The 13,706-nt window shown below is 38.0% G+C and overlaps 1 pseudogene; it reads left to right on the top strand.

The window, feature by feature from the left end:
- The first annotated feature begins 2,658 nt into the window (after nt 1-2,658).
- On the top strand, nt 2,659-3,792 carry LOC132503982 (hsc70-interacting protein-like; annotated as a pseudogene).
- Nucleotides 3,793-13,706: the final 9,914 nt, after the last annotated feature.

Raw genomic sequence — 13,706 nt, 5'->3', positions numbered from 1 at the left:
TCTAGGCAAGAAACACAAGAGAAGGAAAAGACCTACAATAACAAACCCAAAACACTTGAGAAAATGGTAATAGGAACATACATATCAATAATTACCTTAAACACAAATGGATTAAATGCTCCAACCAAAAGACATAGACTGGCTGAATGGATACAAAAACAAGACCCGTATATATGCTGTCTACAAGATACCCACTTCAGACCTAGGGACACATACAGACTGAAAGTGAGGGGATGGAAAAAGATATTCCATGCAAATGGAAATCAAAAGAAAGCTGAAGTAGCAATTCTCATATCAGACAAAACCGACTTTAAAGACTATTACAAGAGAAAAAGAGGACAGTACATAATGATCAAGGGATCAATCCAAGAGAAGATTAACCATTTTAAATATTTATGCACCCAACATAGGAGCAACTCAATACATAAGGCAAATGCTAACAGCCATAAAAGGGGAAATAGACAGTAACACAATCATATTAGGGGACTTTAACCCCCCACTTTCACCAATTGACAGATCATCCAAAATGAAAATAAATAAATAGAAAATAAATAAACATAAGCTTTAAATGGTAAATTAAACAAGGTGGACTTAATTGATATTTATAGGACATTCCATCCAAAAACAACAGAATACACTTTCTTCTCAAGCGCTCATGGAACATTTTCCAGGATAAATCATATCTTGGGTCACAAATCAAGCCTTGGTAAATTTAAGAAAATTGAAATTGTATCAAGTATCTTTTCTGACCACAATGCTATGAGACTAGATATCAATTACAGGAAAAAATCTGTAAAAAATACAAACACATGGAGGCTAAACAATACACTACTAAATAACCAAGAGATGACTGAAGAAATCAAAGAGGAAATCAAAAAATACCGAGAAACAAATGACAAAGAAAACACAATGACCCAAAACCTCTGGGATGCAGCAAAAGCAGTTCTAAGAGGGAAGTTTATAGCAATACAATCCTACCTCTAGAAACAAGGAACATCTCAAATAAACAATCTAACCTTACACCTAAAGCAATTAGAGAAAGAAGAACAAAAAACCCCCAAAGTTAGCAGAAGGAAAGGAATCATAAAGATCAGATCAGAAATAAATGAAAAAGAAATGAAGGAAATGATAGCAAAGATCAATAAAACTAAAAGCTGGTTCTTTGAGAAGATAAACAGAATTGATAAACCATTCGCCAGACTCATCAAGAAAAAAAGGGAGAAGACTCAAATCAATAGAATTAGAAATGAAAAAGGAGAAGTAACAACTGACACTGCAGAAATACAAAGGATCATGAGAGATTACTACAAGCAACTATATGCCAATAAAATAGACAACCTGGAAGAAATGGACAAATTCTTAGAAAAGTACAACCTTCTGAAACTGAACCAGGAATAAATAGAAAATATAAACAGACCAATCACAAGCACTGAAATTGAGAGTGTGATTAAAAATCTTCCAACAAACAAAAGCCCAGGAACAGATGGCTTCACAGGCAAATTCTATCAAACATTTAGAGAAAAGTTAACACCTATCCTTCTCAAACTCTTCCAGAAAATAGGAGAGGGAGGAACTTTCCCAAACTCATTCTAAGAGGCCACCATCACCCTGATACCAAAACCAGAAAAAGATGTCACAAAAAAAGAAAACTACAGGCCAATATCACTGATGAACATAGATGTAAAAATCCTCAACAAAATACTAGCGAACAGTACATTAAAAGGATAATACACCATGATCAAGTGGGTTTTATCCGAGGGATGCAAGGATTCTTCAATATACGCAAATTAAACAGTGTGATAAACCATATTAACAAACTGAAGGAGAAAAACCATATGATCATCTCAATAGATGCAGAAAAAACTTTTGACACAATTCAACACCCATTTATGATAAAAACCCTCCAGAAAGTAGGCATAGAGGGAACTTACCTCAACATAATAAAGGCCATATATGACAAACCCACAGCCAACATCGTTCTCAATGGTGAAAACTAAGATCAGGAACAAGACAAGGTTGCCCACTCTCACCACTATTATTCAACATAGTTTTGGAAGTTTTAGCCACAGCAATCAGAGAAGAAAAAGAAATAAAAGGAATCCAAATCAGAAAAGAAGAAGTAAAGCTGTCACTGTTTGCAGATGACATACTATACATAGAGAATCCTAAAGATGCTACCAGAAAACTACTAGAGCTAATCAATGATTTTGGTAAAGTAGCAGGATACAAAATTAATGCACAGAAATCTCTTGCATTCCAATGCACTAATGACAAAAAATCGGAAAGAGAAATTAAGGAAACACTCTCATTTACCATTGCAACAAAAAGAATAAAATACCTAGGAATAAACCTACCTAAGGAGAGCACTCGTTCTGAGTGAATATAAGAATGCGTGCATAGAGAGGTGTGCATGGAGAGGCAAGCAACAGCATGAACAGCCACACTTCTAGAAGATTCTAGCCAGTGTGCAGGAAAGCGGCAGAGAGTAGGAATGAATGGGAGAAGGACCCAGGGTCACGAGACCGTTGGGTGGGCAGAGCCAGCGGCCAGGGAGGTTCTAGTCTGTTCTGCCTCACAGCAGCCGCCCCCTCTATGCTGTCACGCTGAGCTAGCACCTGGGCCTGGGATTGGGCCTCAGCCTCCGCCGCGCCTGCCACCTCTTGCTGCCTCCCGCTGCCTCCAGATCATAGACACCCTCAAAGTGAGTGAGCTTCGAGCCTTCGTGAAAATGTGCAAGCAGGATCCAAGTGTTCTGCACACGGAGGAAATGTGCTTCCTGAGGGAGTGGGTGGAGAGCATGGGGGGTAAAATACCACCTGTTACTCATAAAACTAAATTGGAAGAAAATACCAATGAAGAAAAAACGGTAAAAAGGAGGAGGAAAACAAAGACAGACGAACCATCAAGTGAGGAAAGTGATCTAGAAATTAACAATGAAGGTGTGATTGAACCAGACCCTGATGCTCCTTAAGAAATGGGAGATGAAAATGTAGAGATAACTGAGGAGATAATGGATCAGGCAAATGATAAAAAAGTGTCTTCCATTGATGCCCTAAATGATGGTGAACTACAGAAAGCCATTGACTTGTTCACAGATGCAATCAAGCGAAATCCTCGTTTGGCCATTCTGTATGCCAAGAGATCAAGCGTCTTCATCAAATTACAGAAGCCAAATGCTGCCTTCCGAGACTGCGACACAGCTATTGAAATAAATCCTGATTCTGCTTAGCCATACAAGTGGCGAGGGAAAGCACACAGACTTTTGGGCCATTGGGAAGAAGCTGCCCATGATCTTGCCCATGGCTGTAAACTGGATTATGATGAAGATACTAGTGCAATGCTGAAAGAAGTTCAACCAAGGGCCCAGAAAACTGCTGAACACAGGAGAAAGTATGAGCGAATACATGAAGAGCGAGAGATCAAAGAAAGAATACAAAGGGTCAAGAAGGCTAGGGAAGAACATGAGAGAGCTCCAAGGGAGGAAGAAGCCAGACAACAATCAGGGGATCAGTATGGCTCTTTTCCAGGTGGCTTTCCTGGCAGAATGCCTGGTAATTTTCTTGGAGGAATGCCTGGAATGGGAGGGAGCATGCCTGGAATGACAGGAATGCCTGGGCTCAATGAAATTCTTAGCAATCCAGAGGTACTTGTATGGTTATACAGGATCCAGAAGCTATAGTGGCCTTCCAGGATGTGGCTCAGAACCCGGGAAATATGTCAATATATCAGAACAACCCAAAGGTTATGAATCTTATCAGTAAATTGTCGGGCAAATTTGGAGGTAAAGCATAATGCCCTTCTGACAAATAAAGTCCCTGCTGAAGGAAAAGCAACTTAGATCACCTAATGGATGTTGCAATAATACAAACCAGTGTACCTCTGGCCTTCTCATGAAGAAAGCTGGGGTGCTTTGAAGATAATCCCTACCCCTCTGCCCCAAATGCAGCTGAAACATTTTACAGTGGTTTGCCATTAGGGTATTCATTCAGATAATATTTTCTTACTAGAAAATTAAAATTTTAAACAACTTTTAAAACTTAAAAATATTTAAAACAAATTAAAAGGGTGTGTTAATCCCTACATCTTTCTTTACTAATCATTTTGGTTTTTTCCTTTGAATTAATTAGGCAAGGAAGATACTTCAGTATGGAAGATTTATTGTTCAAGTTTCAGTGAAATAAAGATTTATTAGTGGGAAGAAAATGTAACATTTAAATATATAAAGTTTGAGTTCGATATATGGTCACTGAGGCATGTTGATTTGTCTTTTTAATTGCTTTATTTTTTTTTTTTAATGACTTGCTTCCATGAAACTATTGGGGCCACCAGTATTGCAGTAGGACCTGCGTAGGGACTGGAAGTACTTGTCAGGGCAGCAGTAATCTTACTACATTTTATATAATTGTACCCTTGTGCAGATGCACTTAAATCTTACACTGTGGTGAAGGGATGATTTTTATACTGCTGCAGTAAAATTGGATTACTTAGCTCTGTTTTTCTCTGATATCTAAAATAAATGCTTCATATTTCCACATGGGGGGAAGAAAAAACCTACCTGAGGAGACAAAAGACCTGTATGCAGAAAACTATAAGACACTGATGAAAGAAATTAAAGATGATACAAACAGATGGAGAGATATACCATGTTCTCGGATTGGAAGAATCAACATTGGGAAAATGACTCTACTACCCAAAGCAATCTACAGATTCAATGCAATCCTTATCAAGTTACCAATGGAATTTATCACAGAACTAGAACAAAAATTTCACAACTTGCATGGAAACACAAAAGATCCCAAATAGCCAAAGCAATCCTGAGAAAGAAAAATGGAGCAGGAGGAATCAGGCTCCCTGACTTCAGACTATACTCCAAAGCTACAGTAATCAAGACAGTATGGTACTGGTACAAAAACAGAAATATAGATCAATGGAACAGGATAGAAACCCCAGAGATAAACCCACGCACATATGGTCACCTTATTTTTGATACAGGAGGCAAGAATATCCAATGGAGAAAAGACAGCCTCTTCAGTAAGTGGTGCTGGGAAAACTGGACAGCTACATGTAAAAGATTGAAATTAGAACACTCCCTAACACCATACACAAAAATAAACTCAAAATGGATTAAAGACCTAAATGTAAGGCCAGACACTATCAAACTCTTAGAGGAAAACATAGGCAGAACACTCTATGACATAAATCACAGCTAGATCCTTTTTGACCCACCTCCTAGAGTAATGGAAATAAAAACAAAAATAAACAAATGGGACCTAATGAAACTTAAAAGCTTTCGCACAGCAAAGGAAACCATAAACAAAATGAAAAGACAACCCTCAGAATGGGAAAAAATATTTGCAAATGAAGCAACTGACAAAAGGTTCATCTCCAAAATTTATAAGCAGCTCATGCAGCTCAATATTAAAAAAACAAACAATCCAATCCAAAAATAGGCAGAAGACCTAAATAGACATTTCTCCAAAGAAGATATACAGATTGCCAACAAACACATGAAAGGATGCTCAACATCACTAATCATTAGAGAAATGCAAATCAAAACTACAATGAGATATCACCACACACCAGTCAGAATGACCATCATCAAAAAAATCTACAAACAATAAACGCTGGAGAGGGTGTGGAGAAAAAGGAACCCTCTTGCACTGTTGGTGGGAATGTAAATTGATACAGCCACTATGGAGAACAGTATGGAGGTTCCTTAAAAATCTAAAACTAGAACTACCATATGACCCAGCAATCCCACTACTGGGCATGTACCCTGAGGAAACCAGAATTCCAAAAGAGTCATGTACCACAGTGTTCATTGCAGCTCTATTTACAATAGCCAGGACATGGAAGTAACCTAAGTGTCCATCAACAGATGAATGGATAAAGAAGATGTGGTCCATATATACAATGGAATATTACTCAGCCATAAAAAGAAATGAAATTGAGTTATTTGTAGTGAGGTGGATGGACCTAGAGTCTATCAGAGTGAAGTAAGTCAGAAAGAGAAAAACAAGTACTGTATGCTAACACATACATATGGAATCTTAAAAAAAAATAAAAATGTTTCTGAAGAACCTAGGGGCAGGACAGGAATAAAAACGCAGACGTAGAGAATGGACTTGAGGACATGGTGAGGGGGAAGGGTAAGCTGTGATGAAGTGAGAGAGTGGCATGGACATATATACACTACCAAATGTAAAACAGATAGCTAGTGGGAAGCAGCTGCATAGCACAGGGAGATCAGCTCAGTGCTTTGTGACCACCTAAGGGGTGGGATAGGGAGGATGGGAGGGGGATGCAAAAGGGAGGAGATATGGGGATATATGTATATGTATAGCCGATTCAGTTTGTTATAAAGCAGAAACTAACACACCATTGTAAAGCAATTATACTCCAATAAAGATGTTAAAAAAAAAAGTGAGCTAAAACCGTCTTTCATGTCAGAAAGAAAGCTACTGAAGTTTACGAAAGTCATGTTGAAATGACTTAGGAGCCAACTTAAAGAAGTTCTGACAAATTAATTGAGATAATTTAAACTCCAATGAGGATATTAATTGGAACAGATTGAAACAGTAGATATATTTAAGCTTATGAATTTGTATCAAATTTAAAGAAAAAACTAAGTTTTGAGAGTGATAGGGATCCAATTAATTATCTTGAAAAGATGATATGTATATATATCTAAGATTTTTTATAATAACTGTACCACTTTATAAGAAAATAGTTGATGAAGGGAAACATTTTTATGAAAATATTCCAACAAATAAATGAAGTCAAAGTGATGGAATGAAAATGTCATAGTTTCTAATCCCCAGTGAATTAATGGACCCAGCCATCAAATACCAATGGTTACTAACATCCCAAAAGAGAGGTAATGTCCTAATAAAGGAAAATACCACCACCTATTAACTTATTCTAAAAAAAGAAAGGAAGGAAGGAAGAAAAGGAATCTAATCAAGTCTTTAGATTTAACTACGAAGTTATAGGAAATACAGAGGACATGTGAAACATACCATGACTATCTAATCAGCAACATTCATACTCCAGGAAACTACAGTTAAAACCACCTGATTTTCCAAAATAACTAATTTTAAGAGGAAAAGATAAGAAAGATGAAAGAAAAATGAGACAACCCAAGTATGTGTTGAAAAGTGAAACAATGTTTTAGGATGCACACTTGGATGATAAAACCATTTTTACAGAAGCAAGAAAGTGATTCCAATAAAGTGCGGATAGTATCCTCATTTCGGGTAGAGAGTGGAACTGGTGATTAGGAAGAGTTGCGTTGAGGGTTTGTGAGTGGGGTTCTTGAAGTGGGTTCTTGAATTCTTAAGGTTTTTTGGTTTATAAGAATTTGTTAAATTATAAATCTGTTTAATGGTACCTTTCTGTATTTGTGTTATAAGAAACATTTTTTCAAAAAAACCACTTTATATCTGAAAAAGGTGTCCAAGCTCTTCTCCCAGGGTGCTTAAGCTGGACTGTGTTAAAACTCTAGGGAAAAAATAATAATAATAAATCCAGAGGATTGGCTTAAGGGGTCTGTGAATCCCTCAAAATTGTTTCCAAATTTATTTGTGCCCCCAAGACTAGGATCCATGAGTCAAGGAGGATAATTTCTCCCCATTTATGTTTTTATTATTTCTTACTTCTTAAGCTTTCCTCACACAAGAAATTGGTGTCAAAGAACATCTGTTGAGGGAACAAGTTATTTCTCCAAGCAGGGAAGAGTCAGGGCAGTGGGGGTAGAGGGGACAGGAAAACATTAAAAACACAATGATAGAAAAAGATAACTGCCAATACAAAACTTTAAAGAAAAACTAAAATACAATAATATGAAGGTTATCCAATTACTTCCTTTCTCATCATTCTCTTACACTTGTTAACTTTGCTTCTGGTCTAGGTAGGTTTGATAGACTGGCTTTTTCCTATTTGTTAACTACTTTTGGATAGTCCATCTATTTCTTCATGCTTTTTTTCCCCTTGGTTTTCTTTACCAAGGGAATTTTTAAATTTTTATTTACTATACCTGGTCCCTCACAGGAGGCTCCTCTCTTCCCATCCAGCTAATCGCTCTTCTGTCAGCTTTTATCTTTACCTATATATATATATATATATATATATAAAGGTGTGGACAGGGACCATGCACATTGGCATCACCTGAGCTGCTGGTTATAAATGCTGATTCCTAAGCCCAAAGCTGTCTATTGCCAATCACTAGAATAAGGACCCTCTGGAATCTATCACCTGAAAGAGTCCCTTGCCATGAGACTCAGGCACTAAAACACTAGACAGCCATTGAATAAATGTCAGCATGAGGACTCCTCTTTTTTTCCTTAGAAGAAAAATTCTTCTAAAAATTCTTCTCATTCATCTTTATTTTAGCAAATACACCAATACAGTTTAACTAATTTTAATTGCCTATCATACAGTTATACATAAATGATGTACATCTCTTAAAATTTAACCCACTTTATATTATAGAATACCTATTTCATAAGAACTCAATGTATATGATCAAATTTGCAAATATTCTTTTAACTCTGAGGCATTTCTACTATTGTATCTATTTAATGGACTGAGAAGAAAACAAAAAAAGCTAAACACTGGGTAATAAAATGTAGAACCAGAGGCTTTCACAGGGCTCTTATTTCCTTTTATTACATTTGTTAACTTTGTATAAGCAATTTTTTAAAGGCTATTACTTTTAACATGAAATAAGAATGAAAATAAGCCAGTAGCACAAAATAGAGCATTATCTCAACATCTTTATTTTCTAATTCTATCATCTCAGACAAAAGCTCCAGACAGTCCACACGATTAATACTTCGTCTGGCCTAGAATAAATTCTAGGTTTTGAAAGACCATAAATTATGGAAACTAAATTATGCTTAGAGACAGTTTTATCTGCCTCTAATGTCACACTCTCCAAAAATTAGCTGCACAGGGAGTGACAGGAAACATCACACAGAGTTTACTGAACGTGAAGCCATCCAAAATATCTTGGTTTTTAGATATGCAATCATTGCCAAAAGCAGCTTGAAAAGGAACTTTGAACTCATTTCCCCCTTTTTCTATTACTGTCCTGGGAGGGAGGTAGAGGAGTGAGGGGGGACGAGAGGTTCTTGAAAATAATTCTCAAACTGGACTTCCCAGATTAATTTCTTCCTATGTCTACATCCTATTGAAGTAGTTTTAACTCTGAAGCTCAAAGAACACAAGGAGTGCTTACCAAGTGCATATCAAAAGAAAACAGCATCTCATGATGTTGTTCTCTTTTCATCTTGAAGCCTAAATGCTGGTAGATTCTAGAATAAGTGACTGGCCCATACATTAGCCACAAGCAGCAGATGGACCATTAAATGAGAAGAGTACCTGCTGTAGCACGACTTTTTAAGATGGTTGTTAGTTTGTGTTAAAGTAGTTCTGGGATTTCAAAGACTCTGGCACTGTCTAGGCATTACTGCAAGCAGAAATAAGTTTGTTTGTTGCCTTGATATGTGTTAGTGAAAGCTGCTTTGGGTGTATCTATTTTCATTGTATCAGGCCAGATTACATCTTGAATTATGTCCTTTTTACAATATACCATCATATACTTATGAAAAGAAGTATGTAAATACTAATAAAAACCTCATGCTGGTCTATGGGTGTTGCTCTGAATAAGCAGGAGTGGACTGAGCAGAGTGCTACACTGTTAGGAATTATCAATGTTGAGAAATGACCTCTTAAATGTTGATTTGGAGGTTTCTGGTTAAGACTCTACCTTATTTTTTATTATAATGTGGTTTCCTTGTCTACAGCATTCTAAATTATTTATTAATTGAAGTTGAGCCTAACCACAGAATCATTAATAATTAATTCTTCTTTTGGATTTGTGTGCGTTCATGTGACTAAATGTCTGTGTTTTTCCTTATGGAACCCACAATCTGCTATTTTGCATTGATTAGAAGCGATGTACAAAGAGCCAACGCCCATTATGGAATTCCCAAAGGATATTCTCAGTAACCTTTTCCTGAGTGTGTCTAACCTCTGATGCACCATTAGGTGGAGAGGGAAAAACAAACTCTCTAACCACATTTTGCTGCATTTGAAACAGAGCCTTTATGGTTAGATCAGGCTCTCTGCCTCTTCACAGTTATTCTTGTGATACTGATTTTTCCCCCAGGAGCAGGGAGATGGGTGAATAAGGGGGATAAGCCACACAAAGTGTCCTCATAAATGTGAAGGGAAACTAAAATGACCTTTTTTAAAAAGTCTGCTTTATACAGAGTTTTCAGCTTTACCCAGCATAACTTGATAGACTAGATTAGGCTTGAGGAACAAACCACTCCCAAAGCGCAGGCACTTGACATAAGAATGGTTGATTTTTTTTTAGCTTTTTATTTTATATTGGAGTATAGTTGATTAACAAGGTTGTGTTAGTTTCAGGTGTACAGCAAAGTGATTCAGTTATACGTATACCTGTATCTATTCTTTTTCAGATTTTTTTTCCCATTTAGGTTGTTGTATAATATTGAGCAGAGTTCCCTGTGTTATACAGTAGGTCTTTGTCGGTTGATCACTCAGGCTCATGCCTCATGCGGGATAGCAGAAGGCTCTGCCCCACACTGCCCCTCAGAGGTGGATCCCACAGAGGCTTCTCCTCTTGTGAGTGTGCTCCCTGCAAGGCTTGCTCAGGCTCCACACCAGGAAGGAGAGGCTGCAGATCATGTGTGAGCTTCTCATCATCTCAGCCTTGAAGGAACACTTTGCTTCCACTCATAGGTCATTGGCCATCATGGTCACATGAGTGGAAATGGAGGGGAAAATGGAATATTTGGTGAGCATTACCATCTATGCTCCAGTTTGCCCATCTAGTCACCGCATATCCTTCTGCTCTCTTCTTCCAACAGATGGGCCACATTTAACCACCTCCCAAGGGAGATCGCATAAAACTTCCAGCCAGCCAAAGACTCAGGCGAAAGCCCAGGGTCTCTGGGTGATGCACAGTCATCTCTACATTAGCTCATATATGGCTCTTCTAGGTCCAGAGACTTACGGATAAAAAAGACCTCTTACCGCCCTAACTAACAAAAAACAACAACAGAAAACTTCATCTGGAGAGAAAAATAGGAAAGGCACAATAATGACTTTTTGTACCAATCCCCAAATCCCACTGAGTACACATTGTGGAGAGCACCCTCGACTGGGGTGGAAAATAATCCTTGAGTCCTTTATCTTGACTCTTGTTCACATCTGAATTGAGCCTTGGGGAATTTCACCTTCATTGTGGCTATGCAGTTTTCTGAGCCCACTTCCTGCCCACAAGATGTCAGTATCACATAGTCTCCATCGCTGCTCATGAATATTCACTGCCTCTCCAGGCAAGGGGATCACATGTCCCCTCGGTTAATCTCTGGCTTTCTCACTGTTTCAGCCAAGATCCTATGGGAAGTGGCATGTGTTACCTCTACGGTAGGACCTGCTTCCATGCTCTCTTTACCCTCTGCCACTTTGATTTGCAACGTACCAGACAGTGGTTGTTTCAGATGGGACCCAGCATAAAGAGAACATACAGAGCACAGCCAACTATGATGGTCATGTGTGCAAAGGAGAAATAAGCTTTGCCTGTTGTAAGCCACTAGTATTTTCAGTTGTTTGTTGCCATGGCATAACTTAACTTATCCTAAAACTGACTAGGGTCATTTTAAGGCTCCATCTCTTTTAGTTCAGTGGTTTCTTTGGAAATATAATAATTTCAAAAATTTCAAGAGTTTCTTATCCAGTCGACTCCAGTTAGCCCGATGTGCCAGGAAATGTATCTAACATTCTCTTTGAGACATAGTCCTCATAGAGAAAACAGTTGTTTGCTTTCTCATCCTGGTAACTCTCACTTTCTCTAAACTTAACGGTGGCATCTAGAATCCCTTGGGCTTCAGTGGAGAAAAAATGTTTTTTTCTGTGCTCTGATACTTAGTTTAATTGTTCCCTTAAGCATTTTAATTAGTTGAAAGATGGCACTGAGTAGGCTTCTCAAAAAGTCTTTCTCAAGCCTCTTACTACTAGATGTCAAAGCAGTTGACTCTTTTAACAGTAAAACGTCTAAATGTCCTCATTCCCTTTCATTAAGCTGCAAATTGACAATTTCTATTCTGAAATCACCTCTTTCTGCTAATACCCTGTGAAATACAACCCCAAAGCAACCAGCACACACTATTCATGCTCTATCTTCCAGCCTCTTCTCAGAGAGCTACATCAGGTACACTACAAGATCTGCTTCCCAAATTATCACAGGTTCCAGTTTTATAAAATATTTCACCCCTGCAAAAACAGATTGCTACTGTAAATCTAAAACAGTTCTAAACTTTTAAAAAGTTTATTGAAAAAAACTGATTGCTACCTTTCTAGCTTGATAGCCATTTAGTCAGTAGCCACCAAACCCAGGGCCATGCACTTGAGGATTCTGGCTTGTTTGTTACAGCAGCACATCTCTCCTGGTAAGCAGTTTCTGTATTAGTCAGGACAGGTTAGGTGATGCTGACATAACCAACAGCCTCCCAACTCTCTGTGGCTTCATATACCAAAGGGTGTTTCCACATCACAGCACATGTCTCCTGCAGATGGACAGGAGATGTGGTCTAGACAGCCCAATGGAGACCCACTCTCTGGGATTTCCACTAGTTGGAAAAGCAGCAAGCCTTTACACAGCCTCAGCCTAGAAAGGACACAGAGCACCCCTCCCACAATTTTTTGACCAGAACTGGAGTCCATGACCCTACCTACTTGTATGTAAAGTGACTGAAAAAATGTAGAGGAGCAAATGGAATCTTTGGTATGACTATTTCTATAAGAATAATGTAATACACCAAATTATAAAGAAGCAAGTGACTCTAAATATGAACACAATGACAGGAAAGAGAAAAAATCATTATAATAACAACCAGGCACAGGAATTATGGAATGAATAATCAGATTTCTGACATGCCTGTTTGCATGACAGCAAAACACAATCATGTCTGAAGTATTCAGAAGATTACTCTGAATTTGCGTGTTTTATCTCTTCCTTGCTCTTCTTTACCCTCCTGGTTGTTACTATAACCTTCTCGCAGTTACTGCTTAATACAAGATATGACACTCAAACTAGGCCATTTTATATCTTATGGTTGCTCTGGCCAAGGTTACTAGCAAGTACCACTAACATGTACAACTTGCAATATCAGTTGTGTGGCTATATAATGTATTGCCCAAACCAGAACATTTTGAGAGTGAAAAGAAATATTGTCTACAGTGACAATTCATTTAGTTTTCTTTTTCCAAGTTTAAGGATCTGTAAAGAGAAGTTGTAGGAAGGTTATGGAATTACGGACATCACAGCATTAGGAAGCGCCACGTTTAAGCCCAGGCTGCCTGCCTCCTATATCTAAGCTCTTACTCACTGTGTTACCTGAAAGGCCTCCTCCCTTCCCCCTAGAGGGTCATTAATAGTAAATGTTCTAAGCTGAGATAAACACATACAGAAATTTAAAGAAGGTAGGAAAGCTTTGGGTGTGTCACATATAGTAGTGATGATTCCATGTTAAGGAAAGAGCAAGAGTACCGGTGAGTTTGAAGAATAAAAAGAGCCTAGTTGGGTTAAAATCTGCTTGAAGGTGCAAAGTGGTTAAATAGGGTGAAAGTTCAGGCAAACATTTTTAGGGACTCCAGAAGACTGGTGCAGTTCT

Source organism: Lagenorhynchus albirostris, chromosome 14, assembly GCF_949774975.1.
Source record: "Lagenorhynchus albirostris chromosome 14, mLagAlb1.1, whole genome shotgun sequence".
NCBI lineage: Eukaryota > Metazoa > Chordata > Mammalia > Artiodactyla > Delphinidae > Lagenorhynchus > Lagenorhynchus albirostris.
This window is presented reverse-complemented; position numbering and strand designations above follow the sequence as displayed.